The sequence below is a fragment of the Helianthus annuus genome, chromosome 14 (assembly GCF_002127325.2).
Source record: "Helianthus annuus cultivar XRQ/B chromosome 14, HanXRQr2.0-SUNRISE, whole genome shotgun sequence".
Lineage (NCBI taxonomy): Eukaryota > Viridiplantae > Streptophyta > Magnoliopsida > Asterales > Asteraceae > Helianthus > Helianthus annuus.
Genome location: NC_035446.2, coordinates 11,881,909 through 11,906,909, shown reverse-complemented (window position 1 = coordinate 11,906,909; position 25,001 = coordinate 11,881,909). Strand labels below are relative to the sequence as shown.

General features: G+C 42.8%; 1 long non-coding RNA gene across 1 annotated transcript; it reads right to left on the bottom strand.

Moving 5' to 3' along the window:
* Positions 1-2,256: 2,256 nt before the first annotated feature.
* On the bottom strand, positions 2,257-11,796 carry LOC118486378. The gene is made up of 3 exons (XR_004878688.1): positions 11,417-11,796; positions 11,243-11,283; positions 2,257-2,315 (listed from the first exon to the last, which is right to left on the bottom strand). It is a non-coding gene; the product is annotated as an uncharacterized LOC118486378 (long non-coding RNA).
* Between the last annotated feature and the right edge of the window lie 13,205 nt (positions 11,797-25,001).

Sequence of the window (25,001 nt, the reverse complement as noted above, 5' to 3'; positions counted from 1 at the left end):
TACTACAGTACATAAAGAGACTAATGATCTCGTTTCTTCCTCCCTTTTAGTAGGTTTGCTAGGCCTTTAAGGAATCCATGATTACTTTTACGTTCTTGCTCAAAGTCTCGTTCCACTTGGTTTAGACGGTGGAGGATTTCCTCTTGCTCCGGTGGAGAAAAACGTGGCTGCTGCGACGGTTGTTGAACCGGAGGTCTAGGAGGTGCTGGATACCCATGAGCTGAGTAATCTGTTCCCCAAAGGTTTCCATAAGCTCTGTCGGGACGGAGGGCATTGTAATTAGCCACTACCACGTATGGGTCGGCATCGTAATTATAGTTGTAGTGCGTGTGAGTCGGCTGCTCAAACGGGTTGTACGCGGTGGAACCGCCGTACGCTGGTATCGGATTATCATAGCCGAATGGTGGCGGAGGTGGTGGAACTGGTGCAGAATTCACCTCTGCAGGGTGGCCAGAAGGTTCCCCTAACTGTGGTTCTTCAGGCACTGGTGGAAAGTGATTTGCACTCGAGTGGCGAGGGGTGCTAATGTGGAATTCCCCTCCTCGGGTAGACATCCGCGCGCCTGATCTCCTACGCCTTGGCGGATCAGGAGGTGCTTGTTGCACTGGTGGTGGTGGAGGCGGTGGCGTAACTGCCACAAAGCGCGAATCCTCGGAAGGATCCTGTTGTTGTTGCTGCTCGTGAGGCGAGAAGTGATGAGAAGGTGTGAAGTACCAATCACACTGGTCAAACCTCGCCTGGTAACTGTCGGGACCTTGATAGGGTGTTCCATGAAAGGATGACCCATCAGAGATCTCAATAGGGTGGTTGGGAGTACCTCTTGCAGGTTCTATGGGATCTGTGTCTTCATCCATATCTACCGCATTATCTTCGGAGAAATGGTCTTCAGGTCCTAAAGGGTTATAACCTATTGGTTCTTGGACATAATCAGCCGGGTTAAATCGGCATTGAAAGAAAGGAGTAGGATCGCCATAGGAACGGTGCGATGCAGATCGCTGGAGAGGTGTAAACGAAGGTTGAGGGTTACTGGGATTGTTCTCCGAATCTGGTCCAAAAGAGTGACGGTATGAAGGTGTCGAACTGTGTGAGGTAGACCGTCTTGCTGGCTCAAAGAGGTTTCTTCTACGTCTCTGAGGTTCTTCACTCCTTGTACTCGAAGGAGCCCGCATGTTCGAAGGTCCGGCCTCGTGATCATTATGAGTAGTTGATGTGTGTAAAATGCAACATATAAATTACATCAATTAAGGCATAAAACTAACCCTTTTTAAGTACTAATGTTGGAAAAAGAGTGTTTTTGTCTTCCTTTTGTATTTTCAGGATGAAATGAGCTCAAATTCGCAAAAGAAGCAAAAAGACAGCTAATTCTAACATAAATACAAGAAAAGGAACAAAAGTGGATTGCCGTACCCCTCAACGGCATCCTCCCAAGCAGAAAAGAGAAGACTGAAGACTGAACACACCCCGTGCTCAGCCAGCACGGGGCCGTGCCCAAGAAGCAGCAGAAAAGGCAAACCTATAGAAGCTTCTATTGCCCACCACGGGGCCGTGTCCAGTGAGCACGGGGGCGTGGCGAAAGTACAGCAGGCACATTAATTGTAATTGCGAATTACAATTAATGAAGAGAGAGAGTGTCAGACGGGCACGGGGGCGTGTCCAGCGGACACGGGGCCGTGCCCAGCCTTCTGTCCAGCCTATAAATAGGAGTGCTTGGTTTCATTTCAACTCATCCCTTGGCACACCACCTCTCTCACACTTCATCCACCACCCACCACCATCACAACACCATCATCCACCACCATCATCCATTGTCCATCATAGAGTGTGTGAGTCGTCTCGGGATCCAAGATTGATCGTAAGAGTTCTTGACAATCAAGGCCATGTTTGCCTAAGTCTCTTACATCACTTGGTGAAGACAAGTGTTTAGTATAATACTTTTTATTTTTAATCTTTTGCACTTTTTATTTGGTTTTGTATTAATGACTTTAATAACTAGTTACTTATGTTGAAGGTGATCTTTCCTTATCGTTTGTCCACGTGTATCACCGGTGGGCCCGGTGGGGGATTACCGTGACGTAGTTGGCAACAATATAGTCAAACCACACAATATATAAATGCACAGCGGAAGCATAAAGATAAATATATTTCAACCTTTGAATGTAATATCAAAGTATCACAATTGTCGAAATATAATCCACAGGGGATCAAAATAAAATATAAGTATTGTTCAACAGACGAAGGCATCTTAAGCTTGCGAGACTCCTTATTGATGCTAAGGAGAAATATCCAGCCAATTACGCTTAGAACCTGCATTTAATCTTTTTGGGGAAAATACGTCAGTTTACACTGGTAAATACATTCAACCGACAATTTTGTAAAATGTTTAATAAAATTGATTTGAATGCACAAGGCACAAACTCTTTATAACTTGGGATAATTTATAATTAAATCTTGTAAATGAATTACATGTTTACTATGTGTTCGGTCGCCCGGGTCGTGCCGGGTTAAAGGTTAATAGACACGCCACAAAGCATAAAGTCGTGGCGGGAAAACCAACGGTTATACCTTTAATAATATAGACACATTACGGGTGTACGCCTACACCCGTGTGTCGGGGTCGTGGCCATTTCGTAAAATGATGCCAAGGATATCCGGGACATGGTCATTAAGCTCCCAAAGGCGTAAAGCCAACAAAACGTATTTAAACAGGCCGATTAAATTATTCAATTAACCACCATATGATGGAAGATTTAATGCCCGAACAAGCGGTAATTATATACCGTAACCCAAGCCCGTATAGGGAAAATAAGTTAAAAGTATTTACCTGAGCAAGTAATAATCCTTAATAACAAATGCAAGTTTCTTTTACTGGTCTCCTACTTTGGAACGAAGGTTTAAAGTAACCTATTAGAATCCTAACGGGTCTTTAATTTAGCCTTAGCTTAGACCGGTCAGTTTCGAAGGATAATTACGGTTTAATCGCGTGAAAGGCGAAAACCGGGAATGGAATGTGGTTTGGACCTAACAAGTTTGAAGACATGTTTTATATGGGTAATATAACCACACTCTGGATTTTGAGGTCAAAACAATAAGGTTTGACCCGTTTCGGCTAGTTTATGTAAACTAGTTACAAAAGCCGAACCGTGCGCGCAAAAGGCGTAACGGGTAACCGTAAGAGTCCTACACAAGTTTCCTAAGTAAATATGCTTTAAAGAGGTTTTGGTATCAGTAGGATACCTTCCATAATGCCCGTAACGAGTTTAAGTTCATTATATGCCCCGTAGGGGTATTTCGGTCATTTTAAAGATTTTAAAAAGAGGTTTCTGAGTTCTATAGGAAATCTGAGTTTTCCGAACAGTTTATAAAGTCCAAAATACTCTATTTATTATTTAACATCAGTAGCAACTGGAATCGGGTCAAAATACCTTGTAGAACTCAAGTTAGGCTCGAAAAGGGTATATTCGGTATTTACCGAACCGATGCCATAACCGCAGGTTATGAGCAGGTTAAAAATAATTAAAAATCTTTGAAAATTCCAAAATATTATTTTACATCAGTGTGTAAAAGGTTTGGTGCCGAAATTTGGGTTTAGATAGGCTTTATGCTAAATGCGCCGTTTAATTACTAAAGTTTCCGTAATTGCGCTTTTTAGCATAACTCCTATTCTAGACCTCGGATTGAGGTGAAATCAGTAACTAAGGTTATTGTCCTTTCACATATTCATAATTCTCGTTTTAAAGTAAAAAGGGCGTTACGGTCAACTTTTAAGCATTTAATGGAAATGTGTTAAAGACTTAGACAAACAACGAACCGGTCACAGAGGGTTATACCATCATGTAACCTGGTCCTAAGAGAGTCCTAAGGCATATCTAAATCATACCATAACGGGTCAGAACTGAAGTCAAAGCAAAAGTCAAAGTTTTGCGACTTTCGGTTCCGAACCGGGTCAAAACAGTAAATGGTCGGATCAAACAAGCTTAGACTAGTTAATATACTTATTATCATATCATATGAGTGTTAAAACAGGTTACACGCTATCTACATTACCGATTATGCATAAATTCGCAAAATAGCATTCTGTTGACTTTTTCTAAGCAAGTTTGACTCGACAATTGGACTAGTTAGAGTGGGAATCAGAGGGTGCCCTTTTAGGGGTTTAAAGCCCACATGATTACCAACATATAACTACCTTTGATTCGACAAACCACTGGACCATTTGTGATTTATCGTAAAGTCAATCGTTAATTACGACGGATTGACTTTTAAGCTAAAACTATGGAAAACTAAAACACAAAGGGTTAGGCATACTTACAGAAGCTTGGTGCACGACAAGAGATGTTAGAAGAATGCTCTTGAGCTCCAGAAGTGGTCAAGAAAGCAGGTTTGAGGTGTGTTTCAAATGTGTGCACTACATTGCCTTTTATAGTGAAAATTTGAGCACAAGATCATCACAACTAAGTCTATAATTGCTCATGGATGATCAGCAGCTGTCCCTGAGTGCTAGGGGACATGTAGGGAGCGCCTATGCTGCCATAATTGCACCCAAGGTTGATTAAAACATCAAACAGTGAACCTGTGCATGTTTTCTGCATCTGGCGGTCTGACGCAGCCCACATTAAGGATCAGGCTACCCTTACGCGGGCCGCCTGAATCCTTATGTCAAATACCGGATCTTTACATGGCTCGCAGCCCGCATGAGCTTCCTTGTTTCTCTAACGCGGCCCGCCTGAGGCCTGTAATTCAAGATTTTCAAATCTTTTGCCATTATTAGCCTGACCTTTTGGTTTCGAAGGGGTAACTTTGCGATTTGAGCCTCGATTATTTACGAATAAGGGCCTCGTGACTTTTACCCGTGCCGTTAAGTCCCCGGCTAGTTTAATTACTATCCGAAAAGCCTTATCTTTTATTGTTGACGCTTCTAACCCCTCGCATACGAAATTGATCATAACTTTCTCGTTTTAAAACGGAACTTCGCGAAATTTATATCGTATATTCTAGTGAGCGTAATTGACTGTTACAAAGCCTCGGGTATGTTAAAGGGTCACTCAGAGGTATAACTTAAACATGTTGACACAATTAACCCCTGTAGTTTGTAATCTCTCACTTTCTTCCGCATTTCGTTTCGTACGATCCATGATTTATCCGTTTGAAGGTACGAGCATCATTTTAGGGTTACTGTACAGTGTATTTATCCCTCGTTGACATTTTTAACCCTCGAATTTACATACTTTCCATGTTTGTCAACTTTAGTCCTTTATTCTGTATTTAATACCACGTGTAAACTCAAGACACGTGTCAACACATTATTCGACGCAAAATTTCGACGTGTTACACTCTCCCTCTCAAAAGATCATGTCTGACCGTCTGAATAACACTGCTGGGGATAACCTAAACCCCACCAACTCAGGGCCTGCGAGGATCACTCCTCCAATCCCAAATCCTGTCCACATTGGCACATCAACGCAAAGGGGCGCATCCCTTACGTTTGGACACGATCTCTCACGGTACGCATCTGTGATCCCCCCAGACATGAATCCTCATGCCTGGTATGACCAGCAGGCAGCCCTGCTGGCCGCAACATATAATCGAGCTTGTGTGGAAGCACAAATACAAGCCGGGCCTACCCCGGCAGCACATACCCCTGCGGGTCGTATTTTACAATATGACAGCAGGGTTCCTTCACGCCCAGCCTCCCGAAGCAGGCGGGAGGACCGCGGATCCTCTTACTGTGAGGTCCGCACAATTGATGAGGATGACTCCTCATATGGGTCTCGCACCAGACGCCCAGTACATAGCCGCTTGGGCCCTCAAGGCGATAACCGGCGGCAATCCACAGCCCACCACGGCTCCGGCATCCAAAGCCGGCTGGGACCGCAGTCCCATCACGAAGGATATGGCCGTACCGACCCGGACGACCGTACATATTGCGGGGAATCTTAAGCCACTAGTAGCAGACCGGGAGGACGCAACTATTCTCCTCCAACTCATCCCCGAAACACATTGCAAAGCGCCCCGAGAGCCGACCCTACAGGCCAAAGGCTGCGGCAGAAAACTCCAAATTTGCCCCAAAAATAGCCCACGCCCAAGTTACCACTACAAAACTCTCATTTAACATAAGGAAATACAGCGGTTCGTCCGACCCGGACGATCACATGAACATTTTCGTGGGTGCAGGGTGCAACGGCCAATGGGACGAGCCCACCTGGTGCCATTTTTTCCCCCAGACCCTCACAGGTCTGGCCAGGGCTTGGTTCGATTCTTTGCCAGTAGGATCACTGGCCTCATTCGAGGACTTACATGCAAAGTTCCTCGCGCATCTCAGCCAACAGCAACGTCACGAACGTGATTTGATGGACGTCATGAATATCTGGCGCAGGGACGATGAATCTCTTGAAGCGTTCGGCGTCTGATACAATAAATAATGCCTGGAGATAGGCGACGTGACTGACCAAATGGCACGTAACCACTTCATCAAAGCCGTCAGAGATGAACAAATGGTTATGAATATCTCCAGCAAAGACGGCTTGCTGAAGAAATGGGAAGATGTCATGACTGCGGTCAAGACATACGCCCAGACTCAGCGGTCCCTTAAACCGCACCTCGCAAAGGCACAGCCCCAAGCGGAAGGCCAAACCTCCCGCTACGAGCCCAGCGCAACAATAAGCGCAACCGGGACACAGGGAATCGCGGCAGCGATTCCAAACCTTATTTCCCGCGTACCAACCAGTTTGATGCAAGGGCAACAATTAACGCCCAACGGGATAACCAGGCGTCAAAGAAAGAATCTCGGAACCGCAACTGGACCGAGATCACTAGGTCGTCAAACGAAGTCCTTCTTACGGACGCGTAGTACCTGCGACCGGCCCAACCAATGAAGTCCAAGAAAAATCAAGATCTCACTCTCTATTGTGAGTATCACAAGGACTCGGGCCACACAACAAACAACTGCATCAGTCTCCGACTAGAGATTGAGCGAGCCCTAAAGGAGGGGAAACTGCAGCACTTGTTGAGGGCACCTCCTCAGGGAAAAAAGCCATATGATCAACGGAGGCAAAGGAAGGCCGCGCAAGGCGGCGAGAAGACCGGACAATGACTGGAAAGACGAGCAAGTTGTTTTCCCAAAAGTCCGAGGCGGTCCGCGCGACAGGCGCGCCGTCGTTATTACAGGCCAACTAGCTCATTACTGCACCGAGCGATTATTCATCGACCCGGGCAGTACTTCTGATATCATATACGAGAAGTGCTTCAACCAGTTCGATCAGGAAGACAAATATCGGTTGCAAGCAGTGGATTACCCGTTGGCTGGGTTCGCAGGGGAAACTGTCTTTCCCCTTGGCCAAATTACGTTTCCTGTGCGCCTCACCAGCGGAAGGCACACACGAACAGAAGAGGTAAACTTCATGGTTTTACCTCATACTTCCAAATATGACATGCTCCATGGGAGAGAATCCCAAGGTGATTTCAACACGATTACGTCCGTACCCCATTCTGCAATCGGTTTCCCAACCGAAACAGGGGTCGTGATAATCTATGCACGCAGAGAAGTTATGACGTCGGACGAACTGTGTCCGACCAAGATAGCAAGGCCGACCCCGAACAACCAACCAGAAAAATGGGTCCTCAACGCAAGATACCCAGAACAAAAGGTCACGTTGGGCCACGCCTTGTCCCCCAACACCAAAGCGCACCTGAAGCAGCTTCTCTTCAGGAACCAAGATATTTTTGCGTGGGCAACCGCAGACATGACTGGGGTCCCACGCGAAATCGCGCAACATTTTTTGAATACCTTGCCAGGTATCAAGCCGGTGATCCAAGGCCAACGCCACCTTGGATCCGCAAAAAACCAGGCGATGCATGAGCAGGTCGAAGAACTTCTCTCCGCAGGCATCCTGCGGGAAGTCAAGTACCAGACTTGGTTGTCCAACCCAGTCATGGTAGAAAAACCATCCGGGGGCTGGCGCATGTGCGTCGATTATAAAGACCTCAACAAAGCCTATCTCAAGGATTGTTACGCACTTCCGTAAATCGACGAAAAGGTCGATAACCTCGCACCATTTCGATGGAAGTGCTTCCTTGATTGATACAAAGGCTACCACCAGGTACAGATGGCAATCGAGGATGAAGACAAAACGACATTCCGCACCCCTACCGGAAATTACTGCTATACAAAAATGCCGTTTGGGTTGCGCAACGCGGGCGCAACCTATCAAAAACTGATGAACGACACTTTACGCGAATCTACATGGACGACCTAGTCGTCATGAGCATGGAAGAAGATACCATGCTCACTGATATCGAAAGAACATTCCAAACTCTGCGAAGCGTCAATATGAAGCTTAATCCAGGGAAATGCTCGTTTGTAATGGAAGAAGGCAAATTCCTTGGATTCATCGTAACCAAAGATGGATTAAAGGTAAACCCGGAAAAAGTTCAGGCGATCGAGCGCATGCCATCGCCTTCAACAATGAAAGAGATGCAACGACTAGCCGGCAGGCTAGCCGCACTAAACAGATTCTTAGCTAACCATGCAGCTAAGTCTTATCCTTTCATCAAAACCCTGCGGCACTGTCTAAAGAAAGAACAATTCCAATGGACCGCAGAGGCTGAAAATGCTTTCCGGGAAATGAAGGAGTGTTTGATACAACTCCCAACTCTAACCGCACCACGCAAAGGTGAACCACTTATATTATACCTATCCGCCGCAGACACCCATCTACTACATCAACAAGATGCTCAACGACCCAGAAACAAGATATTCAATAATGGAAAAGTTGGTACTAGCACTAGTACACGCATCAAGACGGTTGCGATGCTACTTCGCAAATCACATCATCACGGTGTTAACCAACTACAGGATCGGCCCAATCCTATCCAAACCTGACATCTCTGGGAGGTTAGCAAAATGGGCAATCGAGCTGGGCTCACTCATGCTAAACTACAAGTCGCGCCCCACAATCAAAGGCCAGGTCTTGGCAGATTTCGTCGCCGAGGTACCGGCAAATCGCATCTAAGAATGCGAGGAAGAACAAAATCCTACATCACCACCACCTTCTTCAGAAATATGGGCACTTTTTACCGATGGTGCGTGCAACGAAGAAGGTGCGGGCGCAGGTCTGCGACTTGTTAGCCCCGATGGCCAAGAGCTCACCTGTGCAATCCGCCTTGATTTCAAAAGCACAAATAACGAGGCAGAGTATGAGGCTGTATTGGCAGGGCTACGTCTAGCAGTCAAGCTCGGCGTACAACATCTGGAAGCACACGTCGACTCCTTGTTAGTTGCAGGGCAGGTGCGCGGTGACTATACCGCAAAAGGGGATATCATGATCCTCTACCTCGAGCAAGCCTTGCAACTAAAATCAGAATTCACTTCCTTCAACATCCGTCATATCAACAGAAGTGAAAACAAATCCGCGGATGCACTGTCAATACTCGCGTCCACCAGCTTCCAATACTTGGCAAAGGAGATATGCATTGAAATTCTGCAGAATCCCTTAGTACCCCTGCGCCAAGTCAATGTCATCCAGTACGGTACAACATCCTGGATGACACCAATCATTGCATACTTGCAATCAAGTGTGACTCCCGAAAGCAAGTCAGAGGCACGCAAGTTGCAATATAAGGCGTGCCATTATCAAATGGGAGACCGTATCTTATACCGTAAATCATACCTGGGCCCACTCCTCGATGCGTCAACCCCCAAGATGCCACATACCTCATCAGAGAGATACACGAGGGAATGTGTAGCATACATGCAGGGCCACGCATGGTAGTGGCTAAAATCATGAATGCTGGGTATTACTGGCCCGGCATGCACCTAGATGCCGTCAAAGAACTGTGCAAGTGTATTAATTGTCAGTGGCATGCCCCCAAGACCTTGCGCCCCAAGAACAACTTGATCCCGGTCACCACCGCATGGCCCTTTCAAAAATGGGCAATTGACGTGGTCGGACCATTCCCAGACGCACCAGGTGCGGTCAAATTTATCATAGTAGCTGTCGATTATTTCACAAAATGGGTAGAGGCAAAACCACTTGCCTCAACCACTGCTATGATAACAAGGAAATTCATTTGGGAACACATCATCTGCCGTTTCGGTCTACCAATGTGCATCGTTATCGATAACGGCACCAACTTTGCTGCTGAAGAATTTCAAAAATGGCTAGAAGAACTGCATATTGAACACATATTCTCCTCCGTGGCACACCCGCAAGGGAATGGCCAAGTTGAGAGTATCAATAAAAGTTTAGTCGAAGGCATCAAAGCAAGGTTGGGAACAGCCAGGCGTGGCTGGGTCGATGAACTCCCAAGCATCTTATGGGCTCACCGAACAAACCCAAAAACAAGCAACGGAGAGACACCCTTCAGCTTGGTCTATGGCTCAGAAGCGGTAATCCCCGCGGAAGTAGGTCTTCCTTCACCTCGAATGTTGGCTATCAACAAAATAGCCAACAATGAAGCACGCAGACTTGACTTGGACCTCCTAGAAGAAAGGCGCGAAAACGCTGCCATCAACGAGGCCAAGTACAAAACTAAGCTTGAGAAATACTACAATTCACGCGTGCGGGTTTGTACATTTAACCCGGGAGACTACGTCCTTCGCGATAACGAAGCGTCTAACGCTGAGCGCCCAGGAAAACTTGTCCCCAAGTGGGAAGGACCCTACCTCATCAAAGAGGTCTTGGGCAAAGGCGCGTATAAACTACAAACGTTAGAAGGCGAAACTATCGCACTGTAACATCCGTCAAAATCGGGTCTCCGAAATCCGACCCGGATTGTAAAACAGGGCCCTTATCAATAAAATAAAAATAAGAATTTTTGTAATTAATTGTTTTTATTATGTAATTAATCGTCACATTGTGCGTTGGATTAAAACCGGAATAAAAGTGGAGGTTTGTTAGCGAGACTCAGTTAAGTCGGTTAATCGTTATAAGGGAGATAATTAACTACGTTAAAATTGGTGGTTAAAACAAGTTTTTAACATAAATAAAAGGATTAAAATCGTCAAAATATCAAAGTTAAGAGTCAAGTGATTACTTTTGCAATTAATGGAACTGTAAAGCAAGTTAACTAACCTGAACAGAGTTGTGTTCTATATTCATATTTCCAAATAAAGTGTCAAGCTTTTTTGGATTTTTCATAATAGTAATGGTTTATTTGCAAAAAAAATATGATGTGATCAGTCTATCAATAACTTAAATAAACAATCAGAAGCTTCAAAATCATCAAAAAGAAAAGAAGGCCATACCAGCTTCATAGCAACTTCTTCACCACTTAGAATATTAACACCTGCACATCAGCAAACAAAATCCAACCAACTAACTATTAAAAATAAATAAATAAAAAGATATGACAGCAATAATTCAAAAGACGAAGAAGACGAGGTACACTTTATTTCTATGTACAGATCCAATTAAGTTACCCTGAAACGAAGAAGACGAAGTCATAACCCTAACCCTAGATGAGTGATCAGTCGCTCACACAGATTCTTTCCATCAACACGAATCGAAATCAGACAAGAAACGACCTCACTAAATGGATTTGATGCATTTATACCAATCAGATAGGAGTATAGTGAAGGAGAAGACCATCCAAATTCTCCATTTATGATGAGGGAGGCGACCAGTTGTATACTCGAACAGACAATGCCAATGAAAGATGCAATTATATTTCATGGGTAAAATTACTATATTGCCCTTTTAGCGTCTTAAAAAATTGTTCCATTTCCTATTCTACCTGCTTGGATTTATTTGTACATACTGATTCAAAACTTGTACATATGGCAAAATTACATTTTTGTACATCACTTCTCCTTTTTATAGTATTATAGATTATAGATAAAGCAAGTTAACTAACTAGGTTAGTAAACCTAGTTAACTCTGTTAGTTATTTAGAAAAGAGGTTAGTAAACTAAGTTAGTTTACTCGTTAGTCTTATAAGAGCAGCACATTAACTAAGTTAGTGTTGTCGGTTAAGTCAGTTAGCAAGGAAGTTATACAAGAGGGATCTTGTTGTCATGTTTTGAAAGATTATTTGAAGAAAAAGGAACAAAAAGTGCATGCGGTGGGACTCGAACCCACGACCCTTAAGTTCATCAAACAACACATTAACCACCGGACCACAAAACCTTTTGTAATGGAAAGTCACGCTGATTAATTGAAAAGCATTACCAGAAACGTCCAACAGCCTTTCTTCTTCACTGCACACTCAAACGCGACCCGAGAAAACCCAGGTCCGACCCGGTCTGTTCTCGCTCAAAATTCGACGTTTGCCATTCCTTTTGACCATTTCCGTTACGTATTTATTGGAAAAAACAAATGGTATCTTGAAACCGATCATTAACACCCATTATTAATCAATTAAAATCAAAACATTATGACCTTTTACCACCATTAAAGAATGAACATCAAATGGGTGTTACCCAAATCGTCGAATTAAGCTCTAAACATTATACCACATGTTCTCCAAATCCAACCATTTAAAAAAAACCACTGAAATTTCTCCATTTCATCACCCATACATCACGAATGTAATAGAAGAACATTCTAGGCTTGTAACTTGTGCGAACAATATCTCCTCCACTTTTCAACGATTTCAGGTGATTCCAAAGCCCAACTTGCTTAATTTTTCGTGTCAGTGATAGAAGGCTAATTTATCCGAATTTAATTTTAGTTGAAATTAGGGTTCTTCATGAATAGAATTTGGGGCTTTTAGATTTATACTTGTGTTTTCATGAAATTGAAAGTATAATATTGTTATATATCATACTGGTATATTGTGTGTAAATTTTGGGAATTTTTTAGATATCAATTGGAATTTTGGTGAATTATTTATGTTTTAATCATTACATAAATCAAATAAAAATACAAGATAATCTCAAATAAATTAAATAAATATTTTTATTGATTTTTCAGGTTATATAAACACCAGGGAATTTTTATAGAATTGTTTCTAAATTTTTGTAGAATTTATGAATATAATTTGGATATATATATATACACATATATACATGATTTAATTATTTAAAAATACAATATTGTGGCAAATAAAATTGGATTTATGTATCTACTAATTTTTTAGTGGTTGTATAATTGTAATAGAACTTTCATGGAATTTTATCAAATATCTGAAAACCATTAAAATGGTAATTTTATGATTTTGCGATTTTAATAAATTCTATAATCGTATAATTATTAATTTGGTTATTTTGGGTGAATAAGTATAATTTGATATATAATTCTAAGTCCCCAAATAGGAGAACCCAATTTCCTAAAATTAATAGGTTATTCCTTCTCTTAGAATTTCATCTATTTGCATTGCGAATATTATTTAGATATAAATCGTTCCTTTCGTGCGGTGCATTCTCGTGGATTAACTCTTCGCAATTATGTGAGTATACTTGAACCCCTCTTTACGTTTACCACTTTTTGGGGTGTAACATGTTTTCTTATGAAACTTACACTTTAAACATTATACACAAACATTCCTATTTCACGCATGCTTATTTGATTACTTGATACTTTAAACTTGGGTTGAGGACATCTTGTGTTAGACTTATCATTAACTTCGTACGAGCCTATCCGTGACATATATAGCGCTATAGGATTAACGCACCTCCCGTAGACTTGTGGTTATGTCATGAGCATATTGCGTTTCATCATTGGTTTGATATGTTGAACACATGCCGATTTTATTGTTTATCTTGTATCAAGAGCTTGCCACATGGAATTGTTTGAAACATATCTTTTTATGCTACGTATGAAAAACCTGTATACTCGCCTTTGCTTTTGCATTGAACTTTATTTTAAACATGTTACAGGTTGAGGATAACGATTGCTATGAAATGAAGTAGTGTTGATGCTTAGATACACATCTAGACGTCTTAGGTCAAATACGTTGTATAAATTTCATATTTGTTGTTGTATGGTTTTCTTGTATTTTTTCATGTATTGTAACATTTATTTATGAATGAAATCAATTTATCTTTAATTCTATTGTCACATTTAGCGTTATGTGTGATGAGCAATTTTTCTTCGTCTCACTCCGATGTTTCCGCCATCGGTTGGGGTGTGACACGCACGCACATGGAATGCACAACAGCTTAGACGCCGCTACATGTAAGCCATGTTCTTTACATTTCCATATAACCTATCGGGCCGCAGGCCATTTGCAAATAAATAAACGAGCAATTCAGTACAATATTGTTTGTTACTACTATTACAAATGCGTGTTCCACTTTGCGGTATCCGCAAAAACATATTGGCAAAATCTTCATTCGCGATACCCACACAAAGTGCTAAGCACACATAAATATTGTAATAGGCCAGCAAAGGCAAAACATTAAGTGTCTATCTGGCCGGATACACACACAGGTTTTTACAAAACTTATACAATTCCTAAACCCTAACAGGGCAAACGATGGAATTGACTAATACTCATACGACAAAGGTATAAAGTATACTCAACCCCGTTTACAACGGGTAGAGTTCCGCATACACACGTTCAAACATGCAAGAAGTAAAAACACTTGTACAAATTGAGCAACAGTTAAACTTTATATTCAAAAAATTCATGCACCCACGTGGTGCACAACGGATTTACATGAAGTTCTAACATATACAAAGAGGAAAACAAAAACGGGCACGCAGGCCAACCTAGTCCTATTTTGTACCACTGGTACCCGCGCCATCTTGGCCGTCACCAGCAGTATTTTCCTCTTCCGCATCGGCATATAGCATCCGCAACCGGTCTACATAGTCCGCTGCCTCTAAGCATTCATCAAGCTTCTCAACAGAAGAGAGCGACATGTCATAAAATGATGCAACGTCCGCCTCAAGAAGCGCTTCGGTGTCCAGATCACGAAACCCGGACCGTTCATTAGTATAGCCGCCTTTAGACAAGACGTTTATATGGCCGATGCAGCGGTTATAACCAGCTTTAAAACCAGCATCTCGGGCACGCTGCTTAATCAAGTCTATACCGGTTACGGTCTCGGGCGCGTCCATGATAGCTTTAACAATCTGCACCAAAGGGCAATTACATTATCACGTGCTAATTCAAATAAATGTAAAGGCACCAGATACTTACAAGTGCAATACCGTGACACCGCATCCACTCACGGTCAGTCTCAAGCTAGTTAAACGAAGAGGTAAGCCCATCTCTCGCCTCGACAGCCTCGTTAGCTCGCTTTTCAGCTACAGTCACGCGGGCAGTAATCTCCGCAAGCTGGGCCTCGCGAGTCTGCACCTCAGCCTTTCGAAAGCAAGAAACAAAGTTTGTACAAAATTATTAAACATATTCGAAAGACAGAAGGAAAGTTCACACAGAAAAGGCAACTCATACCTGAAGGCTGCTAACAACCTGATTCAAACGAGTGTGCTCAGCATTCGCTTCTTCAAGAGCCTTAGAAGCACGGCTCTCCCTCTCTTTGGCCTCTTCAAGAGCCTTTGCAGTACGGGCCCCCGCCTCTTTGGCCTCTTCAAGCGCCTTTGCTAACCGAGCCTCTGCCTCCACGACCTTTACAGCAATCGCTTCGGCCGCAGCCTTCTCCTTGCCCAAAGCAGCATCCGCTGCCTTGGCATTCGTCAACTCCTGACGAACACGAAACAATGTTTCATTATGTTTGGCCCAAGATACTTTCCAGCTCTTGCGCTCATCAGAAAGTTTTTCGTTCCAACTCTTGCGTTCATCAGAAAGTAACTTAGCAAGAGTACGAACCTGTTTAAGCTCAGCAGTCGCAGCCCACTCCTCGGTCTGTTTCTGCTTTTCAAAAGCGGCCCTATACTTTTCAAGCTGCTCTGCACCCGCACGAGCAACCTTCACCAACTCCCCCGCCTCGGCCCGCAAGCGTGCAGCTTCCTCCTCCCTGCGGCCCAACACCTTGTAATCTTCCAGAATGGCATTCGCCACTATGGAACTTCCCACAAGCATGGTGGAAAGTTGGTTGATGCGCAGTTCACGGGGTGCGGAACGGGCACGATCAGTTTCAAATGGGGTGCCCAGGCCACCCAGAATCTCCTTGCAAGCAGAAGGATCATTCGAAATATCATCCCCTGCATAACAGTCCACGGGGGTCGGTGATAGCTCGTACTCCGATCCTGTGTATAGGTGCGGTAATAATACTCCAGTTCAGACACCCCAGACTGAATCGGAGGCCCATCATAACCCGCACCACCAGAAGCAGAACCAGAAACCTTCTCAGTAGCAGGAGGCTTCTGCGGCTCAGCACCAGATTTTTGTTTCCCAGCATCAGAAAACCTCAAATCCAAATCATCAGCATCATTTGGAGAGACCAGGTTGTTAGAGGAATCAACGGTATCAAAAATCTGGGCCGCAACCTTCTCCACAGTCTTCTCCGCCTGCACGGTCAGATCAGGCACCACCTTGACAAAAGGTGCCACAGATTCCTTCGGTACCCCGCATCCGCAGCCGTGGTACGCAGGGGAGACGAAGGAGCGTCAAAGATAGAAAAATATTTATCTTGCGGTTCTGAAAACAAAGAAAGCAATAACTATCAGAAAACAAGTTGTGCATACAAAACACTTGCAAAAGTTATACACTTACCAGTAGTCACCGCAAGCTTCTTTTGCGTCGGACCAGTGGACCTTTTGGCCTGTAGCCTCCGACATTTCAACTCACCAGCGCCAGCAACTTTCGGCTCGGGTTTTGTAGGATCGTTCTCGGCCCTGTTTGAGTCGATCAGAGAAGTTTCAATCCAAATCAAGAGGCGGAAACTAATGATTTGGTGCTATTCTAGCCATATTCACTTTAAACTTGCTGTATTATTGAATATTGAAGGCGATTACAAGGTTTGACAGCACTTCAGCAGCATGCCGGAACAAAAACACCTTCAACTATGTGTTCTAGGTTCGCTCCAAAGGTCCCCATATATATAGACAATGTGGTCCGCTTATATGAACATGCTCATATAAGCGGATCTATAACGTACACACGAGCGGACCAACAACTTACCCTATGAGCGAACCTGATTACTACTTGACACATAAGCGGACCTAGGAATGTACATAAAAGCGGACCTATTACAAATGTCTATTTCTAGGATTCCGTGCCATTTCCGATCTGTCTAACTCTAAGACTCGATGTAAGACATAGTCGACAGACGTAAGTGCACTAACAGACTCCCCCTCGGATGTTGACGGAGTCTTCATAGAGTCTTCGCACATGTCAATCTACAATCTTCATCAGTCGAAAAACGTCTTTAATGCACTTTAATTCGTTACTTAATTCTCCGTCAAACGCATTAACTTCGTCAGTTTCGAATGCTGAAACGTAACTGCACAGCATTAACTGCTGCTGGAAGTTTCTGCAAGCCTCTACGAGCACGCCACACAGTCGCGCCGTTTTGGCTCACTTTGGTGCGTCACGCATGTCACCTCAGTGCCCATGCTCCATGCGCACCATCACACCATGTGTACTCGCACGCGGACCCACCGGGTCATGCGTATGCATGCCACATCACCAACCACTTGGTCCTTGCAACCCTTGTGCTTCACCACGCGCACGCGGTCAAAAATACAAAGGCGGCTCTCAAGCGGCTCGCGGCGATGCGAAGTGCAAAGTGTGCCATCAAAGCGCCACATTGGTCCTCATCGCCCACGCCACGCGCGCGCACGTGTGCGAGGGCGTGTGCGAGTTAGGGTGCTCCGCACCCTTCGCGAGTACACTAGTGAGTGCTTCCATGAAACAATAAGGATGGAGAGTTCCCACTTAAATACCCCTTTAAGTTTCATCTCTCATCCGATGTGGGACAAGGTGCTACTTTCCCATTTTTTTTCAGCGTTCAAGTTTCAAACACCAAACTTTGAGCATCGATATCTCATTCATCTTAGCTCCGTTTTGGACGTGATTTAGTTCGTTGCAAAGCCCTTCCAACGTAGAGCACAAACCCACAAATAAATATAAAACCCGCTCATTTTATTATACTTATTTCTAGTCCAAAATAGGAAAAAAACATTTTCCTATATTTGTGAAAAATGCTATTTTCACAAAATTTCCAACAATCCCCCACATGAATAGAAATCGATCTATCAAGTTTCAACGATACACGTTCAACAGTTGAGTATTGCAAGATAAGTAGGTGTAACCTTTGAACCTTCTTTTGTGAAGCATACTTAGCCTCCTAGGGTCTTGAAGACGCGGTGTCTTTGAACAGTCCCCCATTTATGTAGGCGACAATATACATTCACACAATACTCTCCCTAGTCGAGTCAAGTCCTCATGGTTGTGTCCGTTTATGGTTGTCACACCCCGATTTTCACACGTTTCACCAGTGGGCCCGGTGGGGGACTATCGTAACGTAGTTGGTAACATTACAGTCAAACAACACAATATTTAAATGCACAGCGGAAGCAAAAGATATATATATTTCAACTTTAATAAATTGTAATATCAAGTATCACAACAGTCGAAATTAATCCACAGGGGATCCCAAAATAAAAATAGAAAACATGTTCAACAGTTTGACATCCAAGCTTGCGGGACTTATTGAGGATGCTAGGAGAAAGCCAGCCTAGTTCGCTTAGTACCTGCACTTAACCTTTTTGGGAAAATACGTCAGTTTACACTGGTAACTACATTCAACCGACACTTTTGAAAAGGTTTAATAAAATTGATTTGAATGTACGTGGCACAAACTTTTATAACTTGGGATCATTATTTTAATATAATACTTGTAAATGAATTACATGTTATGCATTCAGTAGCCCATTCCGTTGACTGGGTTAAAGATCAATAGACACACTACCTCATTTATTTATTTAATTATGCACAGACGGGTGTACGCCTACACCCCGTGCTCAAGTCGTGGCCATCTCGTAAGATGATGCCAAGGATATCCGGGACATGGTCATTAACCCCCCAAAGGCTTTAAGCAAACAAAACATTTCAAAACAGAGCATATCAACAATTTAACCTCTATTCGATTAAAGATTCAATGCTGGACCAAACGGTATTTTATATACCGTACCCCAAGTCCGTATAGGGAAATAAGTTAAAAGTATTTACCTTTGCAAGTATCAATTCACAATTAGCAAGTGTGGGTAGCTTTAACCGGGTCTCCTATTCTGGAACGAAGGTTTATAATAACCTATTAGATCCTAACGGGTCTATAATTAAGCCTAAACTTAGACCGATTAGTTTTAACGAAAGATACGGTTCGAACGCACGGATAAGCGAAGACCGGAATAGAATGTGATTTAGACCCGACAAGTTTGAAGACTTGTATAATATGGGTAATCCAACCACATTCTGGATTTGGAGATAAAAACGACAAGGTTTGACCCGTTTCGGCTAATTTATGTAAACTAGTTACATAAATCGAACCGAACGCGTAATTGGCGTAACGGGTAACCGTAAGGGTCTTATACAGGTTTCCTAAGTCAATATGCTCTAAATATGTTGTGATATCAGTAGGATACCTTCCATTATGCCCATAACGAGTTTAATCCCATAATACGCCCCGTAGGGGTATTTTTGGTCATTTTAAAGATTATAAAAGAGATTATTTATACTTCTGATGTTCGGGTCTGAAGTAATCAGTAAAACCACTTATTTTAACAAGTTACATCAGTAGGTAATAAGTCTTTATGACAAAAATGGTTTTAAACCCAAACTATGCGTTTAATACGCGTATAAAGTCGTTTTAAGCGATTTCCGGGTTATACAGGAAATCTGAGTTTTCTGACCGGGTTATATAGTTCAAAATACTTTATTTATTATTTAAAATCAGTAGCAATTGGATTGGCGTCAAAATACTATGTAGAACTCGTTTTATGTCCGAAAAGGGTATATTCGGTATTTACCGAATCAAGGTCATAACCTTAGGTTATGAGCAGGTTAAAAATAATTAAAAATCTTTAAAAATCCCAAAATATTATATTACATCAGTGTGTAAAAGGTTTGGTGTCGAAATTTGGTTTAGATAGGCTTTATGCTAAGTGCGCCGTTTAATTAACAAAAGTTTTCTTAATTGCGCTATTTAGCATAACTCCTATTCTAGACCTCTAATTGACATGAAATTTTTGGGACATGTTTAGAAACTAGTAACTAAGGTTATTGTCCTTTCACATGTCCAAAATTCTCGTTTTAAGGTCAAAAGGGCATTATGGTCAACATTTAAGCATTTAACGGAAAGGTGCAAATGACTCGGACAAACCACGAACCAGCCACAGAGGGTTATACCATCATGTAACCTGGTCCTAAGGGAGTCCTAAGGCATTTCTAAGTCATACTAAATCGGGTCAAAACTGAAGTCAAAGCAAAAGTCAAAGTTTTGCGACTTTCGGTTCCGAACCGGGTCAAAACAGTAAATGGTCGGATCAAACAAGCTTAGACCAGTTCTTATACTTATTATCAAGTTATATGAGTGATAAAATAGGTTACAAGCCTTCCACATTGTTAATTATGTGTTAAATCGAAAATTAAGGTTCTGTTGACTTTTTCTAAGCAACTTTGACCCGATATTTGAACTAGTTAGAGTTGGAATCAGAGGGTGCCCTTTTAAGGGTTTAATGCCCACATAATTACCAACATATAACTACCTTTGATTCGACTAATCACTGGACCATTTGTGATTAATCGTTAAGTCAACCGTTAATTACGACGGTTTGACTTTTTAGCTAAAACTAAGCAAAAACTTAACTAAGAAGGGTTAAGCATACTTACTGAAGTCCTATGCACGCTTAGGAAGGCTTAGGGAAGACACTTGTGCTCCAGAAAGCTCCACAAATGCAGAAATGATGAGTGAACACAATGTTGCAACTCAAGGGCCTTTTATAGTGTTCTTGATTGCATAAGATCATGACAAGCAAGGCTAGCATGGATCTCAGATCATTACAAGTGTTTCCTAGTGCCTAGGAACTATTAGGGGTCGCCCATGTTGCTGAAAATATCTTACTAAGTCGGTTAAAACGTTTATAACTGCCAACAGCCAACCTGCTGTCGCAGGGCACTCCTTACGGACCGTAAGGCAGGACCTTTACGGTCCGTAAGCCTTTGCCAGAAGGCAAAAAAAATTTAACCTTTCAAGCTTTGAATAGGCAACTTGCATAGTAAAATTTTGAGCCTGAAAATGTCAGTATGAGGCCCTTTTAACCCATGCTTGATCAGTTGTGTCTACCTATCTTGTAGAATTATTGGTTTGAACAATGATAGAATTCATAAACGAAGGTTTATCGTGCATTATTTCATAGGATCCATTCTAGAAATTAGGAATCCATCAATGTTAGTAATCACCGGATTTAAAGGTATACTAGATGTTTATTAATCATGTTAGGGTCTTGGGATTTATAACGAAGTCGTTCAGAGGTATAAATTAACATGTCGACATGTTCAAAAATCCTGCCATACATCTTTAACTAAATCCGGGTTTATAATACTTTTGTCGTACATGACACGTGTCGTTTATTTATTTGACGGAAAATTTCGAGGTGTTACATCCTCACCCCCTTAAAAGAAATCTTGACCTCGAGATTTACTGAAACAAATGAGGGTACTTTTCTTTCATTGTGGATTCTACCTCCCATGTGTACTCGGGACCTCTACGGGCATCCCATTTAACTTTTACAATTGGTACATGCTTCCTTTGAAGCTTCTTAACCTGTCGATCCTCGATCAACACAGGTTTTTCAATAAACTTCAAGCTCTTGTCTATGTGCACGTCTGTATGCGGTATAACTAGTGATTCATCAGCGAAACACTTCTTCAGATTGCAGATGTGGAAAACATTATGAATACTACTGAGCTCTTCCGGTAAGTTTAACTTATAGGCAACCGATCCGATACGTTCGATGATCTCGAAGGGTCCAATGTATCTCGGGCTTAACTTGCCTTTCTTACCGTATCGCATCACTCCCTTCTAGGGTGATACTTTAAGCAATACCTTGTCACCTACCTCGAAGTTAAAAGGTTTACGCTTCAAGTCTGCGTAGCTTTTCTGCCTATCTCGGGCAGCTTTCAGACGGTCATGAATCTGGACAATCTTTTCCGTCGTTTCAAAGATTATTTCTGGTCCTGACAACTGGACATCTCCTACTTACTCCCAACAGACGGGCATTCTGCACTTTCTACCATACAAGGCTTCGAAAGGAGCAGCTTTAATGCTCGTATGGTAGCTATTGTTATACGAGAACTCGATTAATGGTAGGTGGTTATCCCAACTACCACCTAAGTCAATCACACATGCACGAAGCATGTCTTCCAAGGTCTGGATTGTACGCTCACTCTGCCCGTCCGTCTGAGGATGGTAATCTGTACTGAAGTTTAAGCGCGTGCCCAAGGATTGTTGGAAACTTTTCCAAAAATGTGATGTGTATCTAGTATCTCTATCAGAGATAATAGCCACAGGCACGCCATGTAGAGATATAATCTTATCTACGTACAATTGGGCTAACATGTCGGAGCTATAAGTCTCCTTAATGGGCAGGAAATGTGCTGACTTAGTTAGTCTATCAACTATTACCCATATCGTATCGTTTCCTTTCCTTGTCTTTGGGAGCTTAGTGATGAAATCCATCGTCACCATTTCCCACGTCCACTCGGGAAGTTCAGGTTGTTGTAGCAAACCTGACGGCTTTTGATGTTCAGCTTTGACTTGCGCACATGTCAAACATTTAGCGACATAGGTGGCTATAGACTTCTTCAAGCCTATCCACCAGAAGTTTGCTTTCAAATCCTGGTACATCTTGTCAGCTCCAGGATGAACGGAGTATTTGGAACTGTGGGCTTCCTGGAGGATAACGTCTCGTAGTCCCCCATAAACTGGAACCCATATTCGTCCATTTAACCTTAAAATTCCGTCCTTTCCATAGGATAACTGTTCTTCAGTCACTCCTAGCTTTTCAATAGGATAGTTAGCTTCTAGTACAGCTTCCTTCTGTGCAGCTAACAACCTTTCATTCAAACTATTCTTTATCTCAATGCTCTTGGCATTGATTCTTATAGGCTTCACCCTTTCCTTTCGACTCAAGGCATCAGCGACTACATTCTCCTTGCCAGGATGGTATCTTATCTCACAATCATAATCATTCAAAGTCTCCATCCATCGTCGCTGCCTCATGTTTAAATCCTTTTGGTTAAACAGATGCTGGAGGCTCTTGTGATCAGAATAGATCACACACTTGATGCCATACAAATAGTGCCTCCATAGCTTCAGTGCGAATACAACGGCACCCAACTCCAAGTCATGGGTGGTGTAATTCTTTTCATGCACCTTTAACTGACGTGAAGCATAGGCAATAACCTTGCCTTTCTGCATAAGCATACATCCCATCCCGGTGTGTGATGCATCACAGTATACTACAAACTCTTTTATTCCATCAGGCAATGTCAACACAGGTGCATTGCTCAGTTTCTGTTTAAGGATGTCAAAGGCTTCTTGCTGCTTAGGGCCCCAGTTAAACTTAATATTCTTTCTAGTCAAAGAAGTTAGGGGTGCAGCAATCCTTGAAAAATTTTCAATAAAGCGCCTGTAATAACCTGCCAATCCCAAGAAGCTGCGAATTTCTGTGGGCGTCTTCGGCTCTTGCCAATTCATGACAGCTTCCACCTTAGCGGGATCCACCTGGATACCATGCTCACTAACCATATGTCCAAGGAATTGGACTTCTCGAAGCCAGAATTCACATTTAGAGAATTTGGCATAAAGCTTCTCCTGCTGAAGTAGCGAAAGAATACATCGAAGGTGCTTCTCATGATCAGCTTGGCTCCTTGAGTAAATCAGAATGTCGTCTATGAAGACGATAATAAATTTGTCCAAGTATGGCTTACAGACACGGTTCATGAGATCCATGAATACCGCTGGTGCATTAGTGAGCCCAAAAGGCATCACTAGGAACTCGTAATGACCATAACGAGTCCTAAATGCAGTCTTGTGTACGTCTTCATCTCTAACCTTCAGTTGGTAATAACCTGACCTCTGATCGATCTTAGAGAAGTAGCTTGCCCCTTGAAGTTGATCGAACAGATCGTCGATCCTGGGTAATGGATATCTATTCTTGATAGTGACCTTGTTAAGCTCACGGTAATCGATGCACAGACGCATCGATCCATCCTTCTTCTTGACAAATAAGATTGGTGCTCCCCAAGGAGACGAACTAGGTCTAATGAAACCTTTGGCTAGCAATTCATCCAGTTGGGTTCTCAATTCCTTCATCTCTGTTGGTGCCAATCTGTAGGGTGCTCTTGCAACAGGTGCTGCCCCTGAAATAATGTCGATTCTGAATTCTACTTGTCTATCTGGTGGTAAACCAGGTAGTTCTTCAGGAAAAACTTCCGGATATTCAGAAATGACGGGGATATCTTCGATCTTGGGTTTCGGCTCATCAATAGTCACTTGTGCCATGTAAATGACAAAACCCTTTTTCAAACACCTAGAGGCCTTGAGCATACTCACTTGCTCAGGCAATCCATAGTGGGTATCTCCCTGAATAGTAAGTGATTCACCAGACGGAGTCTTGATCAACACTTGCTTCTTATTACAAACAATCTGGGCCTGGTTATGAGATAACCAGTCCATACCCAAAACTATGTCGAAACCGGCTAACTTCAAAGGAAGTAGGGATAACGGAAAAGAGTGGTTCTTAATGGATATGAAACATCCATCTAATATGGTTGAGGCGGTTTCTAAAGTGCCATCTGCTAATTCCACCTCATACTTCACACTTAAGGTTTTGACAGGTATATTCAGCAATTTGCAAAACTTATTGTCTACAAAAGATTTATCAGCTCCTGAATCAAATAGTACTCGTGCATAGACATCATTTATAAGGAAGGTACCTGTGATCACATTGTCGTCCTGCACAGCTTCCTTTGCATCCATTCTGAAGACTCTAGCATTGGTCTTCTTCCCTTCATCAACCTTCTTTGCATACTTTGGGCAGTTTGTCTTAATGTGCCCCTTCTCGTTGCAACTATAGCATGTCGCGTCTTTCAGTTTCTTGCACTCGAGGGTTTTATGTTCCATGGATTTGCAAATCCCACAAGGCCTTGTC